General features: G+C 39.6%; 1 protein-coding gene across 3 annotated transcripts in view; it reads left to right on the top strand.

Annotated features, from left to right (window-relative positions):
• DMD (dystrophin) overlaps positions 1 to 18,353 on the top strand; it is a 2,292,284-nt gene that overhangs the window by 904,487 nt on the left and 1,369,444 nt on the right. The window lies entirely within an intron of this gene.

Consider the following 18,353-nt stretch of genomic DNA (forward strand, 5'->3'; position numbering starts at 1 on the left):
GGCTTGTAAGATAGCTTTGTTCCATGAAATTCCTTTAGGACTTAGGTCTGTTTCAGTTCTTTTTCCTGTAGTCGTCTGGGTATTTCTATTCCCATGGTAAAATTTGCTCACCATTATTCATCTATCCATCCCAGAAAAGCTAAAGGAATAGCACTTGCCCTGTCTTAGGGTTGCATTATGAAATCTCTATGCTTGTTTTTCTTTTCTGCTCATGTTTCATTTCCCAGAACTTAGTTATGTGTTTCTATGAAGCCACCAAGAAAAGTAACAAAATATGGGTGTCTAATTGGGTAGCCAGTGTGTGCATGTAAAATGATGAATAGGACTTATCCTAAAATGAAGGAGAGACTGCTTTATGGGTCTCTTCAGGTATATCAAAGATATACCAGTTTTGTGCAGAGTTTTACCAATCCTGCATTTTATATCATTAGGGAACACATGCAGGAAAAGACTTACAAAGTCTCCCTTTTAATTTTCCCCCAGTTTTCATTGAGGCTCTGACTTTATTAGACTTAATGGTAGGGTTTCATGTTACAATATTCTAACTCCACCAGTGTTCACTTCCCACTTCCGAGGTCACATTGATCCCTTCCCATCCATGGCCCATATGTCCTCCTTTCTTTGTTCAATAAAGTGTGTGGGCTCTTGCTGCATGCGTTCAGTGGCCATGAACCGCTTCCCCACCCTGCCTGGCCGCTGCTGCCAACAGATGCATGGAGGTTACCTCCAACCACCAAGCTGGTTGGTGATCAATTGCCATTTATTCCAATCTCAGTTCTGCCATTTACTCGGTTCTCCCTGCATGCCTATTCCAGTTTCACCGTGTGCCCAATTTCAGTCTCACACTGCCCCTCATTCCCATCTCCTACTTTCCCTCATGCTAGTCTCTCTCTGCCCCCATTCCTGTCTCCCAGCCTTAGTTAAGAGCCCCACATCCAAGGTGTAGCAATCACACATAGGTGAGATAGCACAAGCAACGTATGTAAAGCGGGTCCTTCCATCCTTCTGGGATAGCTCTTCTAAAACAAAGATCTCATCCTGCTAGGAGATCCACTAAAGGGCCGAATTTCATCTAAAGATAAAATCATTTCTCCTTTCCTAAGTCCATAACCATTTAAAGAATCATCTTAAATTTATTTCTTAACAATATTTATAGTCATTTTGTATGGGCACAGTAAGAGATATATTAATTAAGCTTAATGGGTGGCTCTCCTGGGGATATCTCACTATAATTCCCATACTATAGTTCTTAAGCCAGATTACTCCTTCCTAATCCCAGTAGGGTCCTTATTCAGTTGTTTCTCTTTGGATCATGACAGAAATTATCCATGAACATGTTCTTAACTTATTATAAGTTTTATGGTTCTTGGCCTGTCTCATTTTGTTGCCAGGGTAGCTTACAGTTTGCCCTGTGTCCATCCAAGTCCCATGATCGGGACCCTCCTTTTGGGGTACTAGGAACTAAAGGCAACTGAGGCTTAAATCAAGTAAATATGACAGATGTCAGGACTAAATATTATTCGGAGTCACTTAACTCCCAAGTTTTAAAAGCATAGCATTAACTGTCATCCTGTATCTATACAAAAAGGACATTGCTTTAAAGTAAACTTTGCAAAGGACATAAAGGACAGAGAAAAGCAATATTTCACTTACAAATTCAAAATCCAGAATCCTCAGAAGGATCTGACATTATGAGTCACAGGGTCTGATTTTGGGATATAGGTGATTAACAGATAGGGGAAGCAGAGCACAGAGGAGAAGTTAAAGATAAACACAGAGTTGAAATGAGCCAGAAAGAGAGGGACAGACATAGACTGCAGTCATCTGGGAAATATAACGTAACAGAATGGGAGTCGAACACCCAAGAATAATTAAGATAAGTACCAGGAGGTCTGCTCCAGGGCTTGGAAGCTTGCCTCACATTCTGGGGGGAAAGGCAGCTTAGATAGAGAAGGGAACACCAAGTAAAGGATGTTTGGAGGATTCACTTGGCATGCGAGATGTGTGCTGAAAGTAGTCTATAGTCCGAACATGATGGCCACTCAAAACCTCTATTGCAAACTACAACACCCTAAAGGAGAGTAAGCAAAAGGGAATGCCCTGCCACAGAGGTGGGGTGGGGTTGGGGGAATGGGGTGTGGAGGTGGGAGGGCTACTAGGATCATTGGTGGTGGAGAATAGGCACTGGTGGAGGGATAGGTACTCGATCATCTTATAACTGAAACCCAAGCATGAAAGTTTGTAAGTCTACAACTGCACCTCATGGTGTTTCACTAAGTAAAGTAAGTAAAGGCCCTCCCTTTGATCATCGATTTGCTCGAGTGGGCACAGTAACGTCTCCATTGGAGACTTTGTTGTTACTATGTTTGGCGTATCGAATACGTCATGGGGAGCTTGCCAGGCTCTGCCGTGCGGGCGAGATACTCTCGGTAGCTTGCCGGACTCTCCGAGAGGGGCGGAGGAATTGAACTCGGGTTGGCCATGTTGGCTGCGTGCAAGGCAAACACCCTACCACTGTGCTATCGCTCCAACCCGCGAAGTAAAGGCCCTCCCGTTGATCATCAATTTGCTCGAGCGGGCCCAGTAACGTTTCCATTGGAGACTTTGTTGTTACTGTGTTTGGCATATCGAATATGCCACGGGGAGCTTGCCAGGTTCTGCCGTGCGGGCAAGATACTCTCGGTAGCTTGCCAGGCTCTCCGAGAGGGGCGTAGGAATCGAACTCGGGTCGGCCATGTTGGCTGCGTGCAAGGCAAACGAGAGTAATGGGAGTGCCTTGGGAGCACTGTGATGGGTGTAACTCAATAAACCTAAGCTCCTTGCTGCAACGGAGAACAAATTGATGGAGGAGAAAGTATGAACCAACGTTATCCTACATCCCTTGAAAAACTCAGACTTGGAAACCAGTTTTCAGATTCTGTTTCCTTTTGTCATTTGTTATTCGCTAAGTTTGTATATGGAATCATGATGTATTTAGCCCATTTCTTCTGAGTGACTTCACCCAGCATCATACCTACTAGTTTCATCCAGGTAATGACAAATTGCATGATTTCAGAAATCTCTCTGTGCATCAATGCGTAAGACACATGTTTACCATTATTAAACCACATTGTTTATCATAATTAAGCAAGCAAAAATTAACAGTAAACATAATCTCTTAAAATTTGAAATGCATCCCAAAGTAGATGGGTCAGGCAGTAGTGCATGTAGAGGGTTTATGAAAACAATCCCAATTTCCATCCTTCCCTGAATACCATGAAAAATACATTAGATTTTTTTATACCCAATTTAATGAGGATATCTCTTTCCTCAGTCTGCCATAATCTTGTTCCACAAAAGATGTCAGGGGGAGGGGCTTAGGGGGGATGAAGGGTGGAAGGGTTACTGGGATCCGTGGTGGTGGGAAATGGTTACTGGTGGAGGGATGGGTATTCAAAATAAATAAATTAATTAAAAATAATTTCATCATAATGCTGGAGGTTAAAAAAACTGAGATGAAGATTTCAATAGCACTTATTTATTTTTTTTTTGAGGCTTCTCTTCCCAGTCTCTGGATTGTTGCTATCTGTTCATGTCTTCCTGTAGGCCTTTTTCTTGTACATTTTTGAGTCTAAATTTCTTTTCTCTTCTTAACAGTCACCAATCATACTGGATAAGGGCCTGCCCTAATGACCTGACTGTAAATTAGTTACCTCTTTCAGTGTTCTATCGCCAAATATAGTCACTGTCTGAGGCAGTGTACTTGGGACAGCATATAAATTTCAGGAGACACAGTTCAGCCCCTAACACTGTGATAGCTCTATAAATATAAAGTGAGAAGCTATCATAATGGTGCCCAAAGGAGATGACCTTGACATGAAAAGAATTTGAAAAATTCTATCCTTTTTAACTGACTCTGGTGAACCTTTAGAAGTTTGTCACAGATAAACCCAGAATGCCAAAATCCCCCTTAAGTTATTGCATAAATCACCTCAGGAAGTGTTATTACTGTGGCCTTGCCATGTAATCATAAAGACAACACAAGATAAAAAGTTGGCAAAGGATTCCTGATGATCCTTGTACTAGAAGCCTTACGTATCAGAAGATGTGTCTCTTTGAGTCTGTCTGCAAAATATTTTGCATGAATACCAAGGAACAATGTTAATTTCAGATCCTCTAGGGAAAAAGTTTAGATATCCAGCCTTTCTAATTCCTTACGTAATAATCACTCCCTGGATTCTGCAAATAGTAAGCAGGTGATATATTCTCAGACCACCCAGTGGCAAAGCAAAGTTATAATAGAGACTTACATTTAAGAACTTTTCATAAACTCCTCAGGAAAGGGATGCAACTAAAACAGAAATTGTAATCATAGAGTAAAAACGTGATTTAAATATATAGGAATCAATCAAACTTACTGAAATGATAGTTCTAATCTTTTTCGCATGAAAAAATTCAACTCACACATGAAACCCCATGATTCCTTAGTGTTTTCTCTGTTCAGATGCCTTCTTGGTATATGGAGAGATAGACAAAAACTATTCGTCTCAACTGTCATTTCATAGGAAAGATGTAGCACGCTTTCAACACAAATTGATATTAATTTAAATGCAGCACATTAAATAGATTTGCCAATCATGTAGAGTAGTTTTGACTTTGCGGAAATTTTAATATATGGAGTCAGTTCATAATTTTAGACGTTTCATTTATTTTTGCTGAACTTTTCTCAGTTCTGTAGATTAAGGACATTATTTTTACTTATAGAGAATATTTTATCATCTAGATAAAATATTCTTGTATATAAATTTTAATTAGTAATGAAATGTTTATTTGACCTTTATTCAAAGCATTACATTTTAAGAATTTCATCTACAATGATATCATTTGATTTTTATTTTCTACTACATTCTAGCCATATAACTTATTACATATCTACTTCTGGAAAATACATATATTTATGGGGTTAAACAGATATGTATGGTATCTAGTCATGCATGAATAACCTACCAAAGTAGGGAAAAGAATAATTACAGTAGGAAAATAGTGCAAAATTTGCACAAAATACATCTACAGCAGCATCAGGGCTGGGGCGATAGCACAGCGGTAGGGCGTTTGCCTTGCATGCAGCCAACATGGTCGACCCGAGTTCGATTCCTCCGCCCCTCTCAGAGAGCCCAGCAAGCTACCGAGACTATCTCGCCCGCAGGGCAGAGCGTGGCAAGCTCCCCGTGACGTATTCGATATGCCAAACACAGTAACAACAAAGTCTCCAATGGAGACATTACTGGGCCCGCTTGAGCAAATCAATGAACAATGGGAGGGCCTTTCTTTTCTTTCTTAATTGCATCAGGGAATAATAAAATACTTTGCTTCCAAAATTCCTGTCATTTAAAACCTAGTTAAAAAGCATACTTTTTTCCTTATGGTGTTAAGCACACAACATGAAATCAGCCCAGTTAGAAAATTTCAAGTGCATTATAGAGACCTCAGAAATTTATTCAGGGGTCCAAAGCGATAGTAAAGTGTTTAAGGCACTTGTCTTGCAAGCAGCTGACCCTGGTTTAATACGTTCCATCCCATATGGTCTCTTGATCCATGCCAGGAGAATTCTTGAGCACAGAGTCAAGAATAATTCCTGAGCACAGCAGGGCATAGCCAAACAAACAAAGAATCTATTCATCTTATATAACTAAAACTGAGTTATCTGGGAGACTAAGCATCTGCGAGACTTAAACTATCCACCTTTATCCAAATGATCATTAAATTTTTATTGTATTTTTCATATACAAACTTATCCTAAAATTTTAATGAAAAATTATTGTCTCAAGCATGACATAATACTGTTATTATTATAGAAAATAATTCAAAACGATTTTATGTCCATTTTTCTTTGGGTGTATCTCTATACAGCAGTACAAGGCTCACACTGCAATTCTTTGTCTCTTTCACATGTGGGTCTCAGGACTTTCCTATGGAGGATGTCTTTGAAAAGCCAGGGGTATTGTAGAGGTGGAATTTCCAAAATAAAATCTGTCACAGCTCTTTCCCTTCTGCTCGCAATTCTCGAGTCACAAGTTGAAAACCACAAATGTTATTAGATAGAGCACCTCTAAAGGCATCTGAGCAGTGACTGACCCAACTCCAGATTCTGCAAGGTGCCATCCACTTGGAGAAAACTTTGAACTTGAAGGTCTCTTGGAATGCCAGGTCCATTTTTTTTCAGTAATTCCACAAGAGAAAGAATGAAAGAAGTTCCAGAGATAGCCAGAATAGCAGCCTGGTTGATCAGCTTGGAGGGCCAGCAAGAGGCAAGAAAAGTTGCCTGTCAGTGACCTTCCAGATCTCAGTGAAAACAAAACATGGATTTAAAAAGTCATTCAAGGTGCTGGAGCAATAGCACAGTGGGTAGGTCACTTTCCTTACACACGGCCATCCCAGGTTTGATACCTAGAATCCCATATGGTCCCCTGAGCACCGCCAGGAGTAATTTCTGAGTGCAGAGCCAGGAGTAACCCCTGTTGTATAACTGGGTGTGACCCAAAAAGGGAAAAAAAGTGAAAAAAAGTCATTCAAATTTTTTAAAAGTCAAAGAAAACAATTAAAATTGAAGCAAATTCATGAGAATGTTTTCAAAGAAAGGCAAAAGAAGTTGAAGGGTAGAATTGAGAAGTTAAATCATTAAAGTTAATTTGAAATTCCTAAAGCCCAGTACCTGTTCACTGATTTTTTCTGAACTAAAGTCATCTTGGTATACCTGGCTTTTGATACAGGGACCAAAATTAATACTAATATTTTTAATTACTATAAAGGGTCCAAAGTTAATATTCAAATGATCATTCAGAGCTGTATCATCTCTGCTACTGATATGCCAAAAGGAAGACCTCACTGTTATATTTGTCGCCCAGTACACTATTCACACACGTCTATTAATGGGGTTTTCCAGGCTGAGCTCCGTATCATTGGGGATTAGAGAAAAGATAACATGGATGCAGTTGAATAAATCCCAGGGCACTCTCTGTCTCTGAACAAAATTTCTGAGATGGCATGACAATAGGCCCTCCCGTTGATCGTCGATTTGCTCGAGCGGGCCCAGTAACGTCTCCATTGGAGACTTTGTTGTTACTGTGTCTGGCATATCGAATACTCTCGGTAGCTTGCCGGGCTCTCCGAGAGGGGCGGAGGAATCGAACTCGGGTCGGCCATGTTGGCCGCTTGTAAGGCGAACGCCCTACCCGCTGTGCTATCGCTCCAGCCCATATCTACTCTCTTGAACTGTTCCGTGAACATTCAAAGTTCCTCTGGTCATCTAGAGAGAGGCTTAATGCTAGCATACATGGCTGGCATGTGTAAGTCCTAGGTTCAATTTCCTAGTACTTCAAAGAAAAAAACATCATGACAAGAATACAGAGAAAATAGTTCCTTTGTTCATTTTTGTTTTATATGGACTTGACATCATATTCTTGTGTATGCGGTGTTCATAAATGCTCCCATTTTACTGATGACAAAATAGAAGTCTTAGAATGTGGAAAAACACATAACTCAAATACAGCACTCTCACTGGTTTTAATAGTTTTACCTCCTCCCCCGCAAAATATTGTTATAAGTCTTCTTTTCTAAGGTACTCTTTTTTTTTTTTGCTTTTTTGGTCACACCCAGTGATGCACAGGAGTTATTCCTGGTTCATGCACTCAGGAATTACTCCTGGCCATGCTTGGGGGACCATATGGGATGCTGGGAATTGAACCCGGGTCGGGCTGCATGCAAGGCACACACCCTACCCGCTGTGCTATCACTCCAGCCCCTCTAAGATACTCTTAATGCTAACAATAACATAATTCTCCATAATGTTGAAATACAAATTTACTAAGTTTAAAATACAGAACATGGAACTCTGCATTAAAGGTAAAGGTAAAGGCCCTCCCATTGATCGTCGATTTGCTCGAGCGGGCCCAGTAACATCTCCATTGGAGACTTTGTTGTTACTGTGTCTGGCATATCGAATACTCTCAGTAGCTTGCCGGGCTCTCCGAGAGAGGCGGAGGAATCGAACTCGGGTCGGCCATGTTGGCTGCGTGTAAGGCGAACGCCCTACCCGCTGTGCTATCTAAATCTAGTACACATTTATCACCCATTATCATTTTATCTAGTGCCACAAAGTGGTTTTAGATTTTAAATATTTGGCAATGTCTTAAAATTACCCTCATCACTTGGGTATAACTAAATCAATTCTGAGTATGTCTTTACTGGCCAAAATGGTTTAGCATATAAATTGAGCACAAATAATATAACAGAAAGGAAGTAAATATTTAATTGATTAAATAGAGCTTCGTATCTCTGATGACCATTCTATGTTTGGAAAATATAAGCTTCAGAGTTTTCATCTCTGAGATTTTCTGACTTGCTCACTGAGTACAATTATTCTATTTAGTTTTTTTTAAGGTAGTAATTTGGCTTTCTTTTAAAGTCCATTAATATCAATAGTTACCAAAAATGCAAATAGTCACGTATACTCCCCTGAAAAAAAATTTTTTTTGGCTTTTTGGGTCATACCTGGCAATGCTCAGGAGCTCAGAGGACCATATGGGATGCTGGGTATCAAACCCAGGTTGACTGTGTGCAAGGCAAACGCCCTCTCCACTGTGCTATCACTTCAGCCCTGCCATGAAAAGATATTTTTGATTATTTGTAGGATAACATTGGTTTTTCCTTTCTGCCTTGCCACAGGGAGTTTAGGTTTATTGGGTTACTCCCATCACAGTGCTCCCATTCCTCTGTGTTTATTTGTAACTTCTTTCTTTGTGCTCTATTGACTTGTAAATATTGTTTTTCTCTTCTCCTTAAGTCCTTTGCATAATTAATTCAGAGCAATGTCCTTTTTCTATAGAGACAAGAAGACAGTAAATGCTTTGTTTTTGTAACATGGGAGTTATTGACTCTCAGTGATATTTACCTCGTGGGCATCTGTTCTCTGGACCTAAGTCTCAGTTGCCCTTACTTCCTAGCACCTCAAAAGCAGGGTCCTGATGAGGGACTGGATGGACCCAGAGCAAGCCGTGCGCTGTGTGCTACCCTGACATCGAAATGGGCCTGGCCAAAGTGCCATAATGCTTAACTATAAGTTAAGAGCTCGGTCATGGACAAATGCTGTCATGATCCACAAAATAATAACTAGATTCAGACCCTGCTAGTGTTAGGAAAGATTAATCTGGCCTGAGCACTGTAGTCTGAGTCTGTGGCAAGATGTTCCCAGAGGAGCTGCCCTGCAAATCTCAATGTATTTCTTACTGTGTGCATAGAAAATAACTAATATTAAGAAGTAGAATTAAGATGTTAATTAAGTTATTGGACTAAGGAGAAGAGGAACACCACTAGGTGGTGTTTCCACCCTTGAGCCTGATGAGCAGTCAGGAAGGGCTCTCATGATGATTTTGCTACCTGACCTGGTGTAGTGTCTACCCCCATTGCTGGGGAGTTGGAGAGACAAGAGAGTTGGAGAGAGAGAGATGAGAGAGAGGTAGGGCTGGGAGATGAAGCACAGAGAGACTAGCAAAGAGGACAGAGGGAGAAGAATGTAGAAGAATATAGGAGTAGGCACATGGACAGAGAGAGCCCAGGCTGCGAGATGGAGTGTGGAGAGACAAGAGGGAGAGACAGGAGGAGACAGTAATGAGGAGCAGTGGAGACCAGAATGGGAGGCTCAGAGAGACTGAAACAAGTGCATGGGGAGAATGGAATAAATGGCAACTGATCAATCAACCTGTTTGGCCCTTGTTTCCTCCTCCATCTGACCCATGGCCCGGGCCTCCCTGGCTGGGGGAGCGGACCAAGGCCCCCCAAACCTGAGCAGCAAGGGAGAGCTGCTGGGGCCTTCCACCAGCCACCTGGACATTAAACAATTATTTAATGCTTTTTTTGTGGCTTCTGTTCCGTACCTATTGGTTCTCAGGGCTAACTCCTGACTGCATGCTCAGGAATCATTCCTGACAGTGCTCCAGGGACCATATACTGTACTGGGGATCAAAAGTATGTTGGCCAAGTGCAAGGATCTACCTTCTTTACTATTTCTCTGAACCCTGGCTGTAAAATAGCTTAAACCTATCATCATTTTGCATAGTTCATATGAAGAATAATGATTTTCATAAATCCACTATTAGATGTTTCTGTAATAATATTTGGATAAAAGAAATGCCTCTGAGAATAACATATAATATTTTTAGGATGTTCTATAATAGAAAATAATTGATGTCTGAATAGTCACTTATATAACAAAAGCATCATAACTTTTATATTTATTTTAGGGATCCATTTTTGTAATGTCTACTACTGGAAAGAACAATGATAAGTTCCCTTAATTATGCTTCTGCTGTCACTTGACTTTTAAAATATAATGACAATCACCCAGTACCATTTCATGACAGGATGTATAAGTCAGAGATTTTCAGTCTTGACTGCACACTAAAATCACCTGGGGAACTTTGAAAACTTGCCCCAATGCCTGGGGCCCACCCCAAGAGATTCTTGTTTAATGGGTCTTCAGGTGGCCAGTGTGTCTAATAGTCAGCAAAGTCAGAGAACTATTCAGTAATGCAATAAAAGCAAATCTTATGAAAGTCTTCACTCAGTTCAGTCAAACATGTCCTGCATTTTTTCAAATGGTCACCTTTCACCGTTTAAAAATATCTGGCCTCTGGTCCTAGATTATCTGGATAATTGCTTCAACTCATCGCTCCTCTTAGCTATAAAAGCATGAGATCTATTACTTATTTCTAAAGTCTGTTACACTATCATTCCCATGAAAAATTACATATCTTTTTTAAAAGAGAGCACAGTAATTTATCTGTGAAGTGAAATAACACTAGCAGATCATTAACTTGGTACAATGAATGCATCAAGCAGCTGTTACTTAGAAAATAGAACATCTGTTAAATGCCATTGGAGTCACTATTCACTGTCATTATAGTTATAGCTATAATTTCTGTTCTGCACATTCTGCTTTCATGAAATTCTTCTGTAATAGACAATACATTATTAATAAAATGTCAATACACATTGCTATAAAATTCACTATTTAAGGTTTTAGTTTCTCCTTGAATTTATCATTGTATTATTCCATCACAGCAACCAAATAATAAAATATGTTCTCTAGCCATGACAGAATCATGCAGAAATCTGAAAAAAGTCATCATATTTTTTATGTTTAAATACATTACATTTCATGATGCATCATTGATTTAATTAAGCCTCTTGTGGATCAGATAAAACATCATAAACTTAAAGTTAAACAAATTGCTAAGTTTCATCTCCATTTCAGAAACGTTAATGTGTGACTACTACACTTCTTAGAATTGCAGTGATATGATTATTTTCTTCTCATGGCCATATTTTATAGATAAAGGTAAAAAATACCCCCCCAATTACTGAAGACCAAAATGAAAATTATATTTGTGCACACATCACTTGTTGCAGGTCCTCTTGCAGAAGAGAACAGGACCCACATGAAATAATAATTTAGTAGCATCTTAATAAAGGCAAGAGATGTGTGGAAATGGTGTTGTTATGACACATATTTAAATGGTGGGTCTAAGCAATTAAGGAACAGGAGACACTTAGGAAATAAAGAAGAGGGAAGGGTAGGAATAATTTTTCTGAAGAATTGAGCAGCAAGGAACCAGGAAGAATAGAGAGAAGCCAGACTTCTGATGGATCAACACCTTACCCTAATTTGCATTTGTGATTCTATTGGTAATCTTCATAATTTGCATAAGGACATATCAAATTGTTTTTACAAATCCATATAAGGGTAGAAGCAGAATGGTACTCCTCCAGGCCTCGTTTGCATAGGGTCATATGAGATCATCTAATGGCATGCGCAACTTTACTGGTTATCTAACAATTACCAATGCCCTCATTTGAATACACATCCAGATTATTCCAATAGGATGGCCTCATAGGGTGCAAGTAATCAGTTTCAGAAACAACTAATTGGTGGCAACTGTTGTATATATAAACCAAAGTGGGCCGCAGCGATAGTACAGCGGTAGGGCGTTTGCCTTGCATGCAGCCAACATGGCTGACCCGAGTTCGATTCCTCTGCCCCTCTTGGAGAGCCCGGCAAGCTACCGAGAGTATCTCGCCCGCACGGCAGAGCCTGGCAAGCTCCCCGTGACGTATTCGATATGCCAAACACAGTAACAACAAAGTCTCCAATGGAGACGTTACTGGGCCTGCTCGAGCAAATCGATGATCATGGGAGGGCCTTTACTTTACTTTACTGTAAATACACGCATTCAGAGTATGTGTGTGTGTGTGAGAGAGAGATATACTAACCAGAATGCAGAACTCCCTGTATCTGTGGACATTTCAGTTAGGTGACATATGCCAACTTAAGCCACTAAATAACTCTCTGAAGCAAGGTCCTCACATTGCTCATCAATTTTCTCAAGCAGGCACCAGTAACATCTTCATTGTGAGGCTTGTTGTTACTGTTTTTAGCATTTGAATACACCACAGTTAGCTTTCCAGGCTCTGCCTTGTGGGTGGGATACTCTTGGTAGTTTGCAGGGCTCTCCTAGAGGGACGGAGGAATTGAAACTGGGTTGCTGTGTGCAAGGCAAACACCATACCTGCTCTGCTATGGCTCTAGCCCAAGACACTAAATAAAGAGTTCTTAAGTAAATTAGCTGTAACAATGAAGAACTTTGGTGGTCAACATGATAATCTTGTGTGCAGTTCCCAGGAACTCAGAGCTGGTTACTATATCTGCTGTAACATAATTATGCAAACTCAAAGGATCATATAATACAAAGGATTAATATGCAAATGAGGGTGAGGGGCAATTGAAGGACAACCAACCAGGTTGCATATGTGCATTTATGGGTTTGCAAGGTGGTCTTATATGCCTTTATGCAAAAAAAAATGGTCTGGAGGATGAGTAATCAGATTGCACATGTCCTTATATAGGTTTGTAAGATGGTCACACAGCAAATTAGGCTATGTAATAAAGTCACTTATCAGAGGTCTGGTATCTTCTGCCTCTTTCTGGTTCCTCCAAGTTCACTTAACAAAAAATATCACAATTTCTTTAATAATAGGAAATTAGTTCAATATGTTATTTGAAGTGGGGTTGGGGGTAAACCCTGCAGTACTTAGGGCTTTCTCCTTGTTCTTTGCTCAGGACTCACTCCTGGCTGACTCTGGGAACCATAGATAGTTCCTGAGACCAAGTATATGTCATACAAACACTGTACCGTTTGTGCTAGTGTTCTGGTCTCCTGAGATGGTATCTTAGGAATCAAAGTTCAGAGGCTAGGTAATAGTACAGTGGGTAGAGTGCTTGCCTTGATTGTGACTAATCCAAGTTCCTACTTGGAACCTCATATAGTTCAAGGAACCCTGCCAGGAGTGATCCCTGAGAGCAGGGCCAGAAGTCATCTCTGAGTCCCAATAGTAATGTCCCCAAAACAAACAGAAAATAATGAAGATCCTGTGGAACTTCCTGGAAAAGTTTATAGAAAGGATAAGGCCTTTAAATGTGAATGGGTGGAAGAAAAATCCAGCCCACAAAGGGTTATATTTCTTCACCCAAGTGGAAAATTATCTGTGGGACTGTTGCTATGAGACCAGTTAATTAATGCAATGCTTTTTACCATTTTACATTTCAATGAAATTAATGAAAATGTTTACATCACATGATGATATGAGCAACAGGGACCAGCAGAGCAGATATTCTCCTCCTGCTGTTCTAAGAGTGAAGTCAATTGAATCCTGAACTTTAAGGATCATGCAAAGTTTGACTCATCTGCTGATTAGAGAGACCAGATACCAGGCCTCTCATGACAATGTATGGCGCGAGAGCACTGCTAGGTATAGCACTGGTTGGGGATGGGGAGGTTCATTACATTGTGGGCCCAACCAGCACCAAGTCTGAGGATCAGAACACTGTATTCCAGTGACCACACTACTGTGTTGAGAATAGCTGTCAGTGATCCCCAGGCTCCTGAGCACCATGGGAGACTTTCTGCACATCTGAATATAATGAAGGAAAGTTAGACTCAAGTGTTTTAAATTAGAGATACAAGTTAATTTGAATAGAGTCTCTTATATTTCATATGAACACAGAGATATCTCCATTTAGAGTGGGCTGGAGTGATAGCACAGGGGGTAGGGCATTTGCCTTGCACGTGGCCTACCCAGGTTCAATTCCTCTGCCCCTCTCAGAGATCCCGGAAAGCTACCAAGAGTATCTCACCCACACGGCAAAACCTGGTAAACTACCCGTGACATATTCGATATGCTAAACACAGTAACTACAAGTCTCACAGTAGAGACATTACTGGGCCCACTCGAGCAAATCTATGAACAATGGGAGGACAGTGCTACAGTGCTATCCATTTTACTTTTAGGGCTGTGTGTAATTACAAATTGCTAGGCTAGAAGAAAGTACACAGCACGTTTGTTTGTTTAAAATCATGGATATTAGTGTATGATATTTTGACTTTTGGGTAGTCACCAGGTTTGTAAATTAAAGTTGTAGAAAATAACAGAAGTCATGATTTATGATATATTTGTAAATTGATTCATACTCTACCTACCATTTCCCTGTATTCTACAAACAGCAACCATCAAATGTAGAGTTTGCATTAAGCTGCTGTCAAAACTCCTAAAGTTGGACTTAGAAGCTTGTCGTAGGTGAAAATAAACTGGAGTATGCATAATTGTGCCATTTTAAAAACATCTCTCTTGGTGAAGTGTGGGCCGATTTGGTGGTGGTGCCAGTGTGGTAACTGCACATCAAAAGCGTGAAAGTTAACAATCTTGGGATCAGATAGAGAGAGGCTCTTACTTCCCTTGCAGGAAGTTGACAGAGGTTTGGAAATCCTAGCTCTGTGGGACTGATGAGTTGGCATTCATACACTCACAGGCTGAGATTTAGCAGTGTGGCCCTATAACCTTCTGAATACAGATTGGGAGACCCACTTCAAGTAAAGACTATAGGAACCATGCTATCTAATTTAAAGTTTTAAAAGATATAGTTAAGTTCACTTGTTCAGTGATATTGAACTTGTCCTTTTTAATCTCACAGTTTAGAGTTTCCAGAATCCTCTCTAATACTCAGTAGCAGAAGGTAGTCTATGTTCAGGGGGAAATGAATACATGCTTTTATATATATTTTTTGCTTTGGTTTGGGGGCCACAAGTGCTCAGGAATCACTCTTGGCAGGGCTCAGAGGACCATGTGTGTGCTGGGGATCAAACTCTGGTTAGCTTTAGGAAATTCCCCGCCTGCTCTAATATCTGTCCAGGTCCTGAATGAATGCTCTTGAAGTGGGGGGAGTGCCATTGTGTTCAGTTCTTTCCCTCCCTCACACTGTAAATAATTTTAATTTCCTTGAAGAGGATGAGTAAGGATATAGAGAAAGGCCCAAGGAATAGCTGTCATTTAGTTCCCAGGACATCAACAAACATCTATGTTCTAATGAAGTATTAATTTATTAAAATCATAAAATATAGGATTTTAGTTTTAAATACATAGTATTCCAATTTCATTAGCATTAGACACCTAACTATACCTTTTAATCATTTTTGTATTTTGTCTTTAGTTAATGCAAACTACAAAATCCTTAATGGTAAATTTTAGTTTCAATTGTCACTTCTCCCTTGAAACCACTTATGTTTATCTCAGGTTTGACTCATTTTTCTGCCCCAAATTACATTTTTTCTAATCTTTTTTTTTTCTTCTCTCAAACATTTCACCATGTCTCAGCTTTCCTCCAGAGCTACACTGTAGGTAAAATTAGAACAAAGAGAGCTTCCTTCATTCTCTCTGCCAATGAGTGGCATTATAAATAGGAGATATTAACCATCTTGATGAATTATTGATCGGATATTGATTGGATACTGATTGAATATATTCAATGCTGATTGAGGTATTGGTAAAGTTTTCAGTAAACAGAATCAGCTTGTTGTTTGATTGGTAAATAGTATCCTTCAAAATTGTTTTTCGGGGAATAATAGAAAATCCGTTAAATATGCTTACGGATTCCCTAACATAAGATACAAAGTAGTAAATGGCAGTATATTCTTGAATACTATATATAAAGATTGAACTCTAGGTCTTCTACTGTTGAGTTTACTTTTTTTGGTTATAATTTTGACCATAAGTAGTCATGAACTGCTGTCATATTCCCTGCCTATTTCCCTCATTCATAATGATGATAACATTTACATCTTTGAGTTTTATAGTTTTATATCAAGGAACCTAAAATGACATTTTGCATTTGCCCACATTTCCTATTTTATTGCTCTCATTAACTGAAAGAAAAACCATTGGACATTACACAAACTTTAATGAAATTAGCTGGAGACTTTGGGCAGATGCTTAATACATAATAGTTGTTTGTGATCCGTGAACTAATTTTTAAGTTCAAGATCTCTTTTGAGATCTGAAAACTTATGTTACTGTCATTTGCATTGCCTGCCATAGTGGAGACAAATTCCTTGTAAATATCTTACTTCAGCAAAGCCAAACAAAGTATCAACTTTTGACATCTTTAAAGAGAATAATAATGATCCAAGCATCACTTGGGTTCAGCTTTGTGAGTGAATACATGAACAGTGAACAAACTTTAATGACAAAAGACTAATCTGGAATATAAGATGTAGGGAATGTTCATTTGCATATATTTTAAGTATATTCAATATTAGTTTAATTAGGAAACACACTTGTCTATTTTTCGACCTTTATATCCATAGCCTCTATAGAGAAACGTTTACCATATACAGTTATAAACATTCTATATTATACAAGGGAGAGAAAGATCTAGTCTGGCTCATAATGACTCACCAGTGAAACTAACGAAGAGCTCTTTTCACATAAAGAAGACACTTTTCATAATTTCCTAGAATCTATTACGTAGGCTCATTGTTATGTAAAACCAACCTGTCTCACTGGCTTGTATGTTCTTCCTTTACCAGACACGATAATATTTCTCAATATACATAAAAGTACTTCTCTCCATGAGCTGCCAAACTTACCACCATGTAATACATGACACACAATCCTCTGTGTACTGGCTAGTTTGGTCATTTGACATCAAGTATGTTGATTTCAAATTGTATTTCATTGGGAAAAGAGGAATTGAGCAGACTCTTGGAATTGAAGCAACAGTGTCTCTCCTATATAAACTATGTTATACACTATTTTGCCTCTTTTTTGGTTCCTTTCTTGTGTTGTCAAAAACAAGACCAAACCCATTCGTGTGTAGTAATTTTGAATTGGACCAGCCTTAGATCATATGGAGGTAAGATCACTAGAAGTACTAAGTAGGGATATCATAAAGATTGAAAAACACCTTGAGAGTATTTAGGAGTAAGGGATGAGAACTCTGTTGTCATCTAAGAGATTTGCTCCCCGTGCACCCACTTTCCACACTCCTCCTTTCTCCTCCTCCCTCCCAATCTCCCTATCTTAAGCTCTGGAGCTGCCTCCTTTGCCTCTTTGTACCTGGTCTGCCTCTTTGTCCTAAAAGTTCTGTTCCCCACTGATTTTTGTCTTACCAAGGTTAAGGTTGACGGAGAGAAAAGAGGCAGGTTTGTTTCAAAGTGACATTAGCTTGTCAGTCATTATAGTCTCCTGTATGTCTCATTTAAACTTCTTTTGTTGGGGTTGGGTTACACCCAGAGGAGCTTCTGGATTGTTCCTGTAGCTTTCTTCAGGGATCACTCTTGGTGCTCTAGTGGCATATGGGATGCTCGAGATAGAACTGTGGTCAGCTTTGTACAAACCAGGGGCCCCTCAGTTAAACTGTTGAGTGAACATGGATTGAAGTGAGCGTTTGGGAGGTTGACCTCCCAGTGAATGTCCAACAGCTTACCCTAGATAAAGATGTTACGGGCAGATATAGGGTGGAGAAGGGTCATGTAGTCAGTGATGGCATGAAGTGACAGTAAACATTTATACTGATATTAGATCTTCCCACTCCTCATTGAAGTAAGCCATTTTTTAAAAATCTCACTGTAAGCTGAAAGCTCCAGTAATGCCAGTTTTGCCTTACACTTAAAATCCAATGGATTCCATCATTTACTTCAAATAACATTATGATAAAGGGGTCTTGATTTTTAACTAGCTATCAAATGATACCAAAGAGCTACAGTCTTCTTCTGTAGAAAAACAGGAGCAGAACACATGCTCAATGATCTAAAACTGGTTCCTTATTGGCCTTCAGTTTTCTAAGACTGCCTTTTGCTGGTCATTTATAAATTAAGGAATATACTTATATTATAAAAGATGTCATATATCTGGACTGGAGCGGTAGCACAGCGGGTAAAACGTTTGCCTTACAAGCGTTCAACATGGCCGACCCGAGTTTGATTCCT

This window comes from Sorex fumeus, unplaced genomic scaffold, assembly GCF_029834395.1.
Source record: "Sorex fumeus unplaced genomic scaffold, SorFum_2.1 ptg000086l, whole genome shotgun sequence".
Taxonomy (NCBI): Eukaryota; Metazoa; Chordata; class Mammalia; order Eulipotyphla; family Soricidae; genus Sorex; species Sorex fumeus.